This window comes from Carex rostrata, chromosome 4, assembly GCF_964058835.1.
Source record: "Carex rostrata chromosome 4, lpCarRost1.2, whole genome shotgun sequence".
In the NCBI taxonomy this organism is placed as follows: domain Eukaryota; kingdom Viridiplantae; phylum Streptophyta; class Magnoliopsida; order Poales; family Cyperaceae; genus Carex; species Carex rostrata.
The window spans coordinates 15,123,061-15,136,832 of record NC_135921.1 but is presented as its reverse complement, the minus strand read 5'-3'; the positions used below and the strand labels follow the sequence as shown (position 1 = coordinate 15,136,832).

General features: G+C 33.2%; 1 long non-coding RNA gene across 1 annotated transcript; it reads right to left on the bottom strand.

Moving 5' to 3' along the window:
* Nucleotides 1-1,535: 1,535 nt before the first annotated feature.
* On the bottom strand, nt 1,536-2,147 carry LOC144553450 (uncharacterized). Its single transcript, XR_013511376.1, has 3 exons — nt 2,081-2,147; nt 1,780-1,846; nt 1,536-1,608 (listed from the first exon to the last, which is right to left on the bottom strand). It is a non-coding gene; the product is annotated as an uncharacterized LOC144553450 (long non-coding RNA).
* Nucleotides 2,148-13,772: the final 11,625 nt, after the last annotated feature.

Below are 13,772 nucleotides of genomic sequence, written 5' to 3'. Positions count from 1 at the left end.
AATCAATTAAGTTTATAAACAATATTGATGAAGTAACTATATATATACAACCATACCATGCATTTCATTCATAAGCTTAAATCAACTGCCAAACAAGTTCCTAATCAGGGGCAGAACAAAAAAATTAAAAAAATTGACAAAACCCTATGTAATACCCCTTATAATTTCTGCCCCGGATTTTTCTAAGTTACTATTGACTTGTTTGTTATTTTTCTTTCTAACTTGGAAGAACTGTCCAAAATAATTCATATTTTCTAACAGAGTCACACTGTACCGGTATGAACTGGGTTGTATCAAATAGTATGTACTGGTACAAACTCAGACTGTACCGTATGAACTTTAGTTCAAGCCCCTCTCATTTTATTTTGGAAATTAAAAAACAAACTTCAACAAAAACCAAGAACAAATTTCACAGATTCACAAATTCACACAGATTTCACATATTTCACAAATTACACAGATGCAAGGGCTTTCACTCAAAACAGAAAAATCAACAAGAAACACAAAAATACATACCTCCACTGTCACCAGTGATTGCTGGTTGCTATTTCACCGCCGGTGCCTTCTATTTCACCGAACCTTGATTTTTGGGATGAAGAGGCGGCAGAGAGGATAGTAAGAAGATGCTCCGGTGGGAGAGACACGAAGCAGTGAGAAGGAGACAGAAAGAGAGAGAGAAGAGAAAGGGTTAGGTTTTGGGCGCGGAGTTCAGGGTTAGGGTTTAGGCGCGAGCGACTCCGAGCGAGAGAGAAGAGTTTCGGACGGAATTTTGCTGGCGCCTTTTTTTCAGGGAAAAAATCTTTCTGCGACCGGCGAAATGACCGGCCGCTGATGCCGGTCGCATGAGATTTTTTTTTTTTTTTTTTTTTTAAGGGAAAATCAGAATCAGCGACCGGCGAAAGACCCGGTCGCAATTTCCGGTAGCTGAAAAAACACTCTGCTGTAGTGTGTTATCTATAATCTTTTTATGTACAGTATAAATAAAAATAAGCATTAGGTCTTTTCTACAAAAATTCTCCTTTACAGTCACTGACAAGTTTTCAAGGGCTCTTTGTAAGCCAAAAGGTTTATGAATAAGAGTCACAGTCACTGACAAATTCTCCTTCAATAATTAAACTGCAAATATAACAATTCTGCCATTAAGCTAACAATTCTTCATAATACAAATGGGAGTGCTTTCATACAGAAAATATAGAAAATTACAAGCTTTCTAAGCAATACATCACAAAGAATACAACATACAGTTAAAAATATGTCCCTACAATATATTGCAGAAAATTGAGCTATCTTAGTTTTTTTTTTTCTTTTTTTGGCAAATTGGTCGTGGGCATATCATTCAACATAAAAATTTGATACATTACATCATGATAAAAACATCTCTTGAAACCAAAAGAACAAAGCAGCCCCATATCTCAAGCAAAACAGAACCCATCAGTATGACCCCTTACATGAGAAACAAGAATCAAAACTCTAGACCAGAAATTGCCCGCAACGCTTGCTACAGCCTACTTGAGATATTTCTGAATGGAGTGGCACAAAGCTATATACCAGTTGCACTCACAGCCGTATACCAGTAGTCAATTGGCATGAGAGAAATATATCATGCACCTGAGAAAGAAACATGTCATGAACCAGTAAGTGTATGTTTTCATCACAAATTAACTTGACCTCATAAATTAATATGTATGTTAGTACAAGCACATTATGTATGTTTTAATCACAAAATGATATGAAGAAAACATATAATATGTATGGTTTGTGTGCACATAGTAACCTTACCTTCAAGCCTTCTTCCATGTCAGACCCATGAAATGACTTTGAAGAAGTACAGTTTGCTTTATCAAAGCTACACTTGAAAATTAAGAACAAATTAACTTCTTCTTTTTTTACCAGAATGTCATATTTCGAAGACCGTATAAGGTATATTGTATTTAATACAAGAGATTCAAAAATAATTGCAATTTTACAATTAAGCCAATTTAACCCTTCAGCAACCCATTTGACATTCACCACAATGAACCCTCAATTGTGCAATCACGCATAAGTAAGTCTAATTTAGCCTTAAATTTTAATTTCTTACTTGGTTGCCACACGTTTAATATGACCAACCATCTTGAGAACATGTTGCTCAGATTCAATGATATTGGTGTAGGGAATTCGGGTAGGTTATAGTGCAACAATTCGAATCAGTTCAAGATTTGTTCACTATCCGAAAACCAAAATCCATGCATAAAATTAATTCCAAGATTAATATAGAGTTTACCATTAGACGCGCAGCGGAAATCTTCATCTAGTTGCTCCAGCAGTTGTCCTCTTCTTCTCCTTTATCGCGTCAGATATACGCACCAACACAGCAGATGCGTCTCTATCAGTATCCACACAAACAAGTCGACAAACTACTGTAATTCAGTATGCTAGTACCGAACTGACAGCCCCGTCTCTCTCTCTTTCTCTCTTTCCGTCTTCTGAAATGTATTGAATAGAATGGCTAACCAAAAAAATGAACTGATGTTACATATTTATAACAGAACGCATCAGTTCGTTTGAGCCTATTCAATGGCACCAGTTCGCTGAGCCTCTTCAGAAGATCTTATCCTGATCAGATCAGATCAGATCATGACAGAAATTCGAGCCCAACCCAATAAAGAGTTGATCCAATATTGATTATTAATATGGCCCAACATATTCTGGCCTTCAGTACATTTCTAACAGTCTTCCACTTGTACTAAAGCCAAATATTTTATGTATCTAATACATTTGCCAGAAATCAATATATGAATTTAAATTTGTTTTCTACCTTGTTCTTGTGTGTGACCAATAGGTTCATATAATGTTTAATAGCATCAAAGTATACAATCCTCATTGAAAAAATTAATGACAATGTCAGGTCAAATGATTCAACAAAATATTGTATAAAATAAACTGATGACACATAATAATCCATACAGTATTTTTTAGCGGGTATGTCCAATACCATGTTTATCAAACATGTATCCATGTGATTGCATTGGATATTCCATATCAATGATCTGTAAAACATGATCATCCATAATCAATCCACATACTAGTCCATAAATTATTAGTGTCCCGACTAACAATAAAGACTAGGGACTGTTTAGAATAATATTGCATTCCATTATAAAGTTTTACGATCCAATTCATCGAATTGATAATAAATAATAAGCAATAAATTATTCAAGGAACATTACAATGTTTTATTCATAAAACATAAACATACAAACAAACATCTAAATTGTCAACCTCTGCAGCATAACAATAATCACTAGAGCCAATCACTCATGTATCTAATACATATAGCTCTAATATGCATATCATGCTTAACTTGCGAGAGAGGTTTAGTCAAAGGATCTGCCACATTTGCATCTGTTGCTATCTTGCATATTTTAACATCACCTCTATTCACAATATCTTGAAAAAGATGAAAACGTCAAAGTATGTGTTTGGACTTTTGGTGTGATCTTGGCTCCTTAGCCTGTGTGATTGCTCCATTATTATCACAATAGAGATTCACTGGATTTATAATGCTTTTAATCACACCAAGTTCAGCAATAAACTTTCTTATCCAAACAGCCTCTTTTGCTGCTTCTAAAGCAGCAATATACTCAGCTTCTGTTGTAGAATCGGCTACTGTCTCCTGCTTGGAACTCTTCCAACTAACAGCTCCTCCATTAAGGCAAAATACAAATCCAGATTGTAATCTAATCATCTTTGTCGGTTTGGAAGCTTGCATCTGTGTAACTAGATACAACAAGCTCTTCCTCACCTCCATAAACAAGAAATGCATCATTAGTCTTTCTCAAGTACTTAAAGATATTCTTCACTGCTATCCAATGACCCTCACCTGGATCTGACTGGTATCTGCTTGTGACACTCAAGCATATGAAACATCAGGACGAGTACAAATCATAGCATACATGATAGATCCAATTGCTGAAGCATATGGAATCTTACTCATGCTGTCTCGCTCATCTTGTGTCGAAGGACATTGATTCTTGCAGAGACTTATGCCACTTGACATAGATAAAGAACCTCTCTTTGAATCTTGCATGTTGAATCTTTTCAACAACTTGTCAATGTGTGTACTTTGGCTCAATCCAATTACCCTTTTTGATCTATTCCTATAGATCCTTATTCCCAATATGTAATTTGCTTCACCTAAATCTTTCATTGAAAAACTACTTTTCAACGAAGACTTTACTGATTGAAGCAATGGAATATCATTTCCAATCAATAGAATATCATCCACATACAAAACCAGAAAACAAGTGCGCTCTCACTAGTCTTTTTATAAACATAAGGTTCTTCTTCGTTCTTGATGAATCCAAATTCCTTGACCACTTCATCAAAACGAATATTCCAACTCCGAGATGCTTGTTTCAATCCATAAATAGATTTTTGGATTTTGCATACTTTCCTAGTATTATTTGGATCGACAAAACCTTTAGGTTGTGTACATCCTCGTTCAAGTTTCCATTAAGAAAAGCGGTTTTGACATCTATTTGTCAAATTTCATAATTAAAATATACGACAATTACTAGAAGTATCCTAATTAGACTTAAGCATTGCAACTAGTGAAAAATTTTCATCATAGTCTATAATATGAATTTGCTTGCAAGCTTTTGCCACCAAACGTGCTTTGTGAATGTGAACATTCCCATTCATGTCAATTTTCTTCTTAAAAATCAATTTACACTCAATGGTTCTTACACCATTAGGTAAATCAACCAAGCTCCAAACTTGATTGTCTTCCATGGACGTATTTTAGATTTCATAGACTCAAGCCACTTATTAGAGTTCGGGCTCACCATTGCTTCACGAAATGTCATAGGCTCATCGTTGTCCAACAACAATATGTCGCATTGTTCTGATATGAGCAACAAATACCTCTAAGGTATGCGACGTTCCCTATTTGACCTTCGTAATGGTAATGTCTCTTATATAGGTTCCACAATGTCTTGTGGTTCCTGATGAGTAGTAGGAGTATTTTCTTGAGTATCTTAAATTTTCTTCGAGATGCACATTACTCCACTAACTCCTTTGGAGAGAAATTATTTCTCCATGAAGACACCATTCCGAGCAACAAATACTTTGTTCTCTGCCATGTTATAGAAGAAAAAAATCTTTGGTTTGTTTCGGATATCCAACAAAGAAACACTTATCTGATTTAGGTGTGAGCTTATTAGACATGTCGTTTTACATAAATCTCACAACCCCAAATCTTAAGAAAAGACATACTAGGACGTTTCCTAGTCCATATCTCAAATGATGTCTTCTCAACTGTCTTTGTTGGAACCCTATTAAGTGTGAAAGTTGTCGTCTCTAGAGCATATCTCCAAAATGATAATGGAAGATCAACTTGACTCATCATAGAACGAACCATGTCCAACAAAGTTTTATTCCTCTTTTCAAACACTCCATTCCATTGAGGTATTCCTGGAGGAGTAAGTTGTGAAACAATTCCAAATTGCTTCAAATGATCAGCAAATTCCTGACTCAAATATTCACCTTCTCGGTCTGATCGAAGAGCTTTAATTGTCTTGCCAAGTTAATTTTCTACTTCATTCTGAAATTCCTTGAATTTATCAAATGCTTCTGATTTATGTCTCATTAAATAGACATAACCAAATCTACTAAAATCATCAGTAAATGTGATAAAGTACTAAAAACCACCTCTTGCGACTAAACTAAACGGTCCACATACATCGAAATGTATAAGTACCAATAGGTCATTCGCCCTTTCATTTATCCTAGTGAAAGGTGTTTTAGTCATTTTTCCCAACAAACAAGCTTCGCATGTTTCAAGTGATTCTAAATCAAATGAATTTAGAAGTCCTTCTTTATGAAGTTTCTTTATGTGTTTCTCACTTATATGTCCTAAATGACAATGCCATAATAGAGTGGGATACAAATCATTTGATTTGAGTCTTTTGGTTTCTATGTTATAGATAGGAACATCAAGATCTAGAATATAAAGTCCATTATGTAACGAAGTTTTGCCATAATACATATCATTTAAATAAAAGCAACAGCCATTGTTCTTAAATTTAAATTCAAATCCAAACATATCCAAACATGAAATAGAGATAATGTTTCTACTTATGGCAGGTACATAATAGTAATTATTTAATTCTAAGATCACCCCGAAAGACAAAGCTAATGATACAGTGCCTATGGCCAAAACAGCAACATGTGCTCCATTGCCGACACATAGTTGTACCTCTACTATTTGCGAGCACCTGCATATTTGAACAAATATGAGCTCCTGAACCGGTATCTAATACCCATGAATCAGTTTGATAAGTAGAAATCTTAATTTCTATAACAAAAATACCTGAAGCGAAGTCCCACTTCCCTTCTTATTATCTTCCTTAGACTTCTTGAAGTCTCTCTTTCAATGACCGATCTCATTACAATAGAAACACTGCCACTTGACGGCACTAGTACTGACTACAGACTTTCCTTTGTTCAAGTTTCCAACCTGAACTTCGCCTTTGTCTTTTCATTTGCCTTTGCCTTTGTCTTTTCCTTTGCCTTTCTTTTTTAAGTTCGTTTCCTTCTTAACCAACAGGACATCATTAAGTTTCCTCAAGTTTTGTTCGACTGTCTTTAGCACTCCATGTAATTATTTCATTGACTTCTCCAGCCCATTCATGTTAAAATTCAGAATGAATTGATGGTAACTTGAAGGCAAAGACTAGAGAATAATGTTAGTAGCCAACTCTTTACTGAGGTGATAGCCCAAACGGTTTAGATTCTCAATGTACCCCATCATCTTGAGTACATGAGGACTAACAGGGTTTCCTTCTGCCAGTTTGCATTGATATAATGCCTTTGATGTTTCATATCTCTTAGTGCGAGCTTGAACTTGAAAAAGTTCACGAAGTTGCACAATTATGTCATAAGCACTTAATTTCTCAAGCTGCTTCTAAAGCTCATAATTCATTATCGTGAGCATGAGACAAGTGACATCAAGGTTATCATTCACATGCTTATCATAAATTGCTTGTTTCTCAACAGTAACTACACCTGTTGCATTTGTCTTTGGTTTTTCAGGAATGAGTTTCTCTAGAACGTATTTTTTTTCTCTTGCTTGAGAATAATGCGTAAGTTTCTATACTAATCTAAAAAGTTTGGACCAGTAAGTTTTGCACTTTCTTTTTCAATAGCAGGTCGCAACGTAAAAGTTGATGTATTTGTTATTATCTACAACAAAACAAATATGCAGAAATTTAGACTTAAAGTTTTATGTTTTTAGAAAAAAAAAAAAGCTTTTAACAAAAAGTTTTACTCTCACTATGTGTTTTAAAATCGATGTCCCATATAAAACCATATAGCGGACCAAGATCCATATTTCACCAAATCCAAGTGAGCTTTGGCATCACTGCATGAATTTAGTTATTTAGGTAAGCACACCCATGCTAATTATATCTAATATAACTCTTGGTTTGTTTGAGGTGACATTCTATGTCCCAGCTCCTCAAACCTATGCCTCAAGGCCCAAAAACATTTTGATAGCCCAGTTAAGTGAAACCAATTCTCCATATATAAGTATCAAATACTTATATCCTACCTCATTAAGATAACTAACGATACCTTGCTTTAGAAAGCCCATCAATTAGCGATCGAAATATTGATAGGTTGGAGATTTTGGAAAGGCATGAAACTTATATTTTCTTTAAGGGACTTTGTTGTTTATTTTGAAAACATTCTAAGTAATAAACAATTAAATTAATAACATGAGCCCAATTCATAAGTGGAATAGTATGATCCATAGCATGATACTCTTCATTGCAAGACTCTACTTGACAATAGTCACTATCCATCCTTCATGTAATCTTCTTTATTCTACCCAAATAACTACTCTAATGGCAATAAATAAAATATATACATGTCCTAATCTTAACGGTTCGCAGACCACAAAAATGATACATAATAAGTGACATGCAAATCACTTTTAATTATATATATATATATATATATATATATATATATATATATAGCTAGGCTACGGTGAGTTGCGAAGTAAAGCGACTATTTTACTTCACGCTCATATTTTGTGAAAGTTCAAAACGTCGATCCGAACCGTTCATCTTGTTCTTCGTATTGAAATGTGCTTGGAGACCAAATTTTACATTTTTTGGAATTTTTTTACTATTTATTAAGCAATTTTGAAAGTTGCTGATCTGATGGTCCAGAAAATTTTACTATTTTTACTGTTCACATCAAAACAGCAATTTTAAAAAATGCTTAATAAATAGTAAAAAATTCCAAAAAATGTAAAATTTGGTCTCCAAGTACATTTCAATATGGATTAAATATCTAACGGTTCGGATCGGTAATTTGGACTTTCAAAATAAAAATACAGCGTGAAGTAGAAATGCGTTTTACTTCGCAACTCACCGTAGACTAGCTCATATATATATATATATATATATAAATAAATTCACGGGGCACCTTAGGCCGCATTTACACACGTCAATCATTCATTCATTACAACATATACACACAAGGCAATGGGATCATACTATTCACATATACCATAACTACAAAACAAAGTTAGACATAGAATCCAATTCTAAATATGAGCTCATGTATAAAACAATATATACGAGGGGGTTTCCTTACCCCGTATATAACATCGGCAGTTCCGCTTGCCGGGAGTTAGAGGGGCCGGTTAAGGGGTTCTACTGTTACCGTTGGATTAGCGATTTTCAAAGTGGCTTAATAAATAGTTAAAAAATTCCAAAAAATGTAAAATTTGGTCTCCAAGCACATATTAATATGGAGAACAAGATGAACAGTTTGGATCGGTCATTTGAACTTTGAATTCGGTGATTTATAGTCCAATGCACAAAAATGCCTGTGCATTGCAATGTATGGTAGACTTACTCATATATATATATAGAGAGAGAGAGAGAGAGACACACACACACACTAGTATTGTGTCTGTACGGTGCAACAGAAACATATTATAAGAAAATGATATCTCGCAAACTTATCTATATTTTGACTTGTATTTTGTACCAAAACCTGTGTTTAAATTATTAAATCGGTCATATTTCATTGAATATCTATAGAATGTGGTACTGCTGCGCTTTTCTTCTTATTTTGCATAAAACAGGCGAAATCAGGGAAGTTACTGAATTCTGAGACTCTGACGAGGGTAGCGTCAACTCTGATGTGGGTAACGTCAACCTCTGTCCAACCTGTACAACATTTTATCCGACCTGTGCAACATCCTACATGACCCGTACAACATTTTGTTCGACCCGTGTCAGACATTTCCGGAAACAGATCCAGAAATTGGAAACAAGGCCTATTAAAGGACGGTCGTCCAGAAAAGCTTATAAGTGGGATTTCTTGCACCAGAGAGCCAATTATGGACCAGAGAAGCATATTCTAGGGTTTGGACTTGGCGGCTAAGCTTGGAGACGAAGTTGAGAAGCGAAAGACGCGAGTTTTCGACGGATCTTCTTAGTACTTCGGGTTTTTTCATGGCTGTTTCTTTTATCATTTTTTTTACTTGTTTTAGAACTATGTTTCAGTAGTTTTCTTTGTTTCTAGGATTAAGATATATTCGAATGTTTTGTTTTGCATGATAGTTATTGGATTCTTGTGTTATAATTTGTGTTTGATTTTAATTGCTTAAATTAAGTTGTTTGATTTTAATTTCTTAAATTAAGTTGTTTGATTTTAATTGCTTAAATTAAGTTGTTTGATTTTTATTGGTTTGTCACTAAATGCATGATCACATCTAAAGCGCATTCTCCCCTTTAAAATCTCTCAACCAAAGTTAACTACATGAGGTAGGTTTAGTAATCCGAAAGGTAAAATCAAATAATAGCCGAAAGGTGAACATTTCCTCTTATCGATAAATAAGAGAATACCTTTAGAATACTAAACAAGCAACTAGGTAATTCGGACCAACAGGAAAGTCGAAGTCTAGAATCCGAAGAGGGTAAATAACATCTAAGTGATATATACACGTAAATAACATTTTTTTTCAATGATATATACACGTAAATAACATTTTTTTTCAATGACATATTAAATAACATCTACACATAAATAACATTCCTTAAATTACATCTTTTTTTATATATTTTTGACATATTTTTATATAAAAAGAGGGAATTTTATGTATCCCCTCAAAACCTTCAATATTACGTATTTTCTCCTCTAAATTCTGTAATTACATATTTCCCCTTTTAATTCTAGTAACTCACGTATTTATTCAATTAATAAAAAATTAAGATTAATTATAATTAATATTCTATAAAATATCACTAATCACTTAATTATGAGGACCCAGTCGAAGAATCCCTTTGCTCTACCCATAATGCTGCCCATGATACTCTCTTCTCCATCCTAGAGAGAGGTGAACAACGTAATATGAGAGAAAAGATATGTCAGGAAGAGAGAAATCCTGAGATAGGTTGGAGAAGAGAGTATCGTGGGCAGCATTATGGGCAGAGCAAATTGATTCTCCGACTGGGTCCTCATAATTAAGTGATTAGTGATATTTTATAGAATATTAAATATAATTAATCTTAATTTTTTATTAATTGGATAAATATGTGAGTTATTAGAATTTGTAAGGGGAAATATGTAATTATATAATTTAGAGGGGGGAATATGTAATATTGAAAGTTTTGAGGGGGTACATGAAATTCCCCCTAAAAAAATCTCAAACAAAATGATATATTAAATGACAAATGACATTCCTTAAATGATTAAAAAATAGAAAAAAAACTGAAAACATGACCAATCAATCATCAATAGATTCAAAAGTTTCTTAAATGACTTTAAAAAAATAAAAAGAAATTATGACCAATCAAATAAATGATACAATTTGCATTTGGCGAGTACGTGTCTAAATAAAATTTAGACTTCTACACGTAAAAAAAAAGATGCATAGAATCAAAATATTTGATTAGATAGTTGATATCCAATCCGAAATTTCATCTTTTAATCAAAATCTGTTGAATTTTAGAGATAGATAAATTGAAGAGAGAAAAAATATATTGATGAAAAATTAAGGTATCTTTTTATTACAAGATTTCCTATTTATAACTACAAGGAGCAAAACTAGCCGTTGGTACTATTTCCTATTTTAGTAATGAAGGTACACGTTACCGTTATCTATCTATATTTGTAAATAAATAAATCCCTATTTCTATATTAATTAAATAATGAGATCTATATTTTAACACTCCCCCTCAAGGTAGGAATGTATATATCATATAATCCTAGATTGCTAGTAATTCTTTCAAAAGGATTCGGGTCCAAGCCTTTGGTGAAGATATCCGCAAGTTGATCTCCACTTTTAACATACGGTGTTTCTATTTATTTTGCTTGAATTTTCTCTCTAATGAAGTGGCAATCTACTTCTATATGTTTTGTTCGCTCATGAAACACTGGATTTGAGGTTGTGTCGTGCCGAGTTGTTATTGCAAAATATTTTCATAGGTCCTTGAGTTTTAAATCCCATGTCCGATAAGAGTTGCTTAATCCAAGTTAATTCGCTTGCGGTTAAGTCCATGGCACAATACTCCGCTTCGGCACTTGAACGTGCCACAACATTTTGTTTCTTGCTTTTCCATGTGACTAAATTTTCACCTACAAATGTGCAAAAGCCAGTTGTCAATTTTCTATCGAAGCTTCCGGCCCAATCTGCATCGGAATAGCCACATATATTTTTTTCATCAAAATGCCCTTTCCGGGATACTTAAATATCTCAAATTTCTATTTATAGCTTCTAAATGTGGTGTTCTAGGTGAGTCCATGAACTTACTAATTTGACTCACGAAAAAAAGATATATCCAGACGAGTAACTGTTAGGTAGATTAATTTTCCTACATGTCTTTGAAATTGGTTCATGTCTTTTATTGGTTCACCATCTCCACTATTTAATTTACACTTGTTATCAATTGGGATAGATACCGGTTTGCATTCTAGTTTACCGATTTATTTTAATAAATCAAGTGTATATTTCCTTTGTGAGATTAAAAGTCCTTTATTTGAAAAAGCCACTTCTATTCCTAAAAAATACTTGAGGTATCCTAAATCTTTTATATCAAATTTTTCTTTTAGTTTTTAGTTTTATTTTTTGGATATGTTCAAAATTGTTTCCGGTAACTATAATGCCATCTACATATACTAGAATTAGAGTTGTGTTGGTTCTATCACAATTGGTGAATAGAGAATGGTCGGCATTACTAACCTTAAAATTACAAGAAATTAAATAAGAGCTAAGTTTGTCATACGATGCCCTTGGAGATTGTTTCAATCCGTAGATTGATTTATTTAGCCTACAAACCAAGTTAGAATTGTTTTCCAATTTATGACCTGGTGGTAATGTCATATGCACCTCCTCTTCAAGTGTTCCTTGAAGGAAGACATTTTTAACATCCATTTGATAGAGGTCCCAACCGTTATTTACCGCAATAGAGAATAAAATTCTAACGGTATTCATTTTTGCTACTGGTGCAAAGGTTTCATTATAATCTATTCCATAGGTTTAAGTAAACCCTTTGGCAACTAATCTTGCATTATACCATTCTATAGTACCATCACTATTATATTTGATTTTATATACCCATTTATATCCAACCGGTTTTTTATTTTTTGGTGAGAGGACTATTTTCCAAGTTTCATTTTGTTCCAAGGCATTAAGTTCTTCTTTCGTGGCTTTGCACCAAATTGGATTTCCAATGGCATCTTGATAATTTTTTGGTTCTAATTTATTTTCAACACAAGTGAGAAATGTATAGTATTCGGATGAAATTTTGTCATAAGAAATAAAATTTTATATTGGGTATTGAACCGTGTATGTTTCATAATCTCTAAGTCTAGTTGATGGTATTGGTATCCTAGGTGACCTTCTAACTCGTAAGTTATTTTGTACTAAACCTTCACTTGTGTTAGTATTAATTTCACTAACTTCATTTTCACAAATATTGGTTGGTTCACAATTTAAGTCATCCATGTAAGGCATCACAATGTGGTGAACTTGGTAGTTTATATTTGTTTGGTCAAATACTTTTTCTTTGAAGTATGGCTCATTTTCAAAAAATGTAATATTTCTAGAAATATACAATTTTTATTAATTGGATCATAACATTTATAACCCTTTTTGTAATATAAGTATCCTAAAAATATAGTTTTTTTGTGACACAAAATCAAGTTTATATTTTCTTTTGATATGCACAAAACTCGTGCAACCAAATATTATTAAATGGTCATATGTAATTTTTTGTTGGTAGATGATTTATAACGGACTTTTATTATGTAAACCGACACTTGGTAATCTATTAATTAAATGCGTGGCACATTAGGAACATTATTTTGAAATAATAAAGTTCGTGTCACTTCTAATAAATGTCTATTTTTTCTTTTCGATACTCCGTTTTGTTCCGGAGTATTTATGCAAGTTGTTTGATATATGATGCATTTTTCTCTAGAAAGGCTTGAAAATTTGTTGTTTATAAATTCGATTCCATTATCCGATCTAAAATTTTTGAGTTTGGCATTAAATTGAGTTTCTATAAGACATAAGAATTCAAAAAAACATCCAAACACTTCATCTTTAGATTTTAATAAATACAACCAAGTAGTTTTTGAGAAATCATCAATAAAAATAACAAAATAGTTAAATCCATTATATGAATCAATTGGAGCTAGTTCTCATACATCGGAGTGAACTAAATCAAAATAAAGCTTTAGTTTTGCTAAAGGAAGGTACAAAAGAA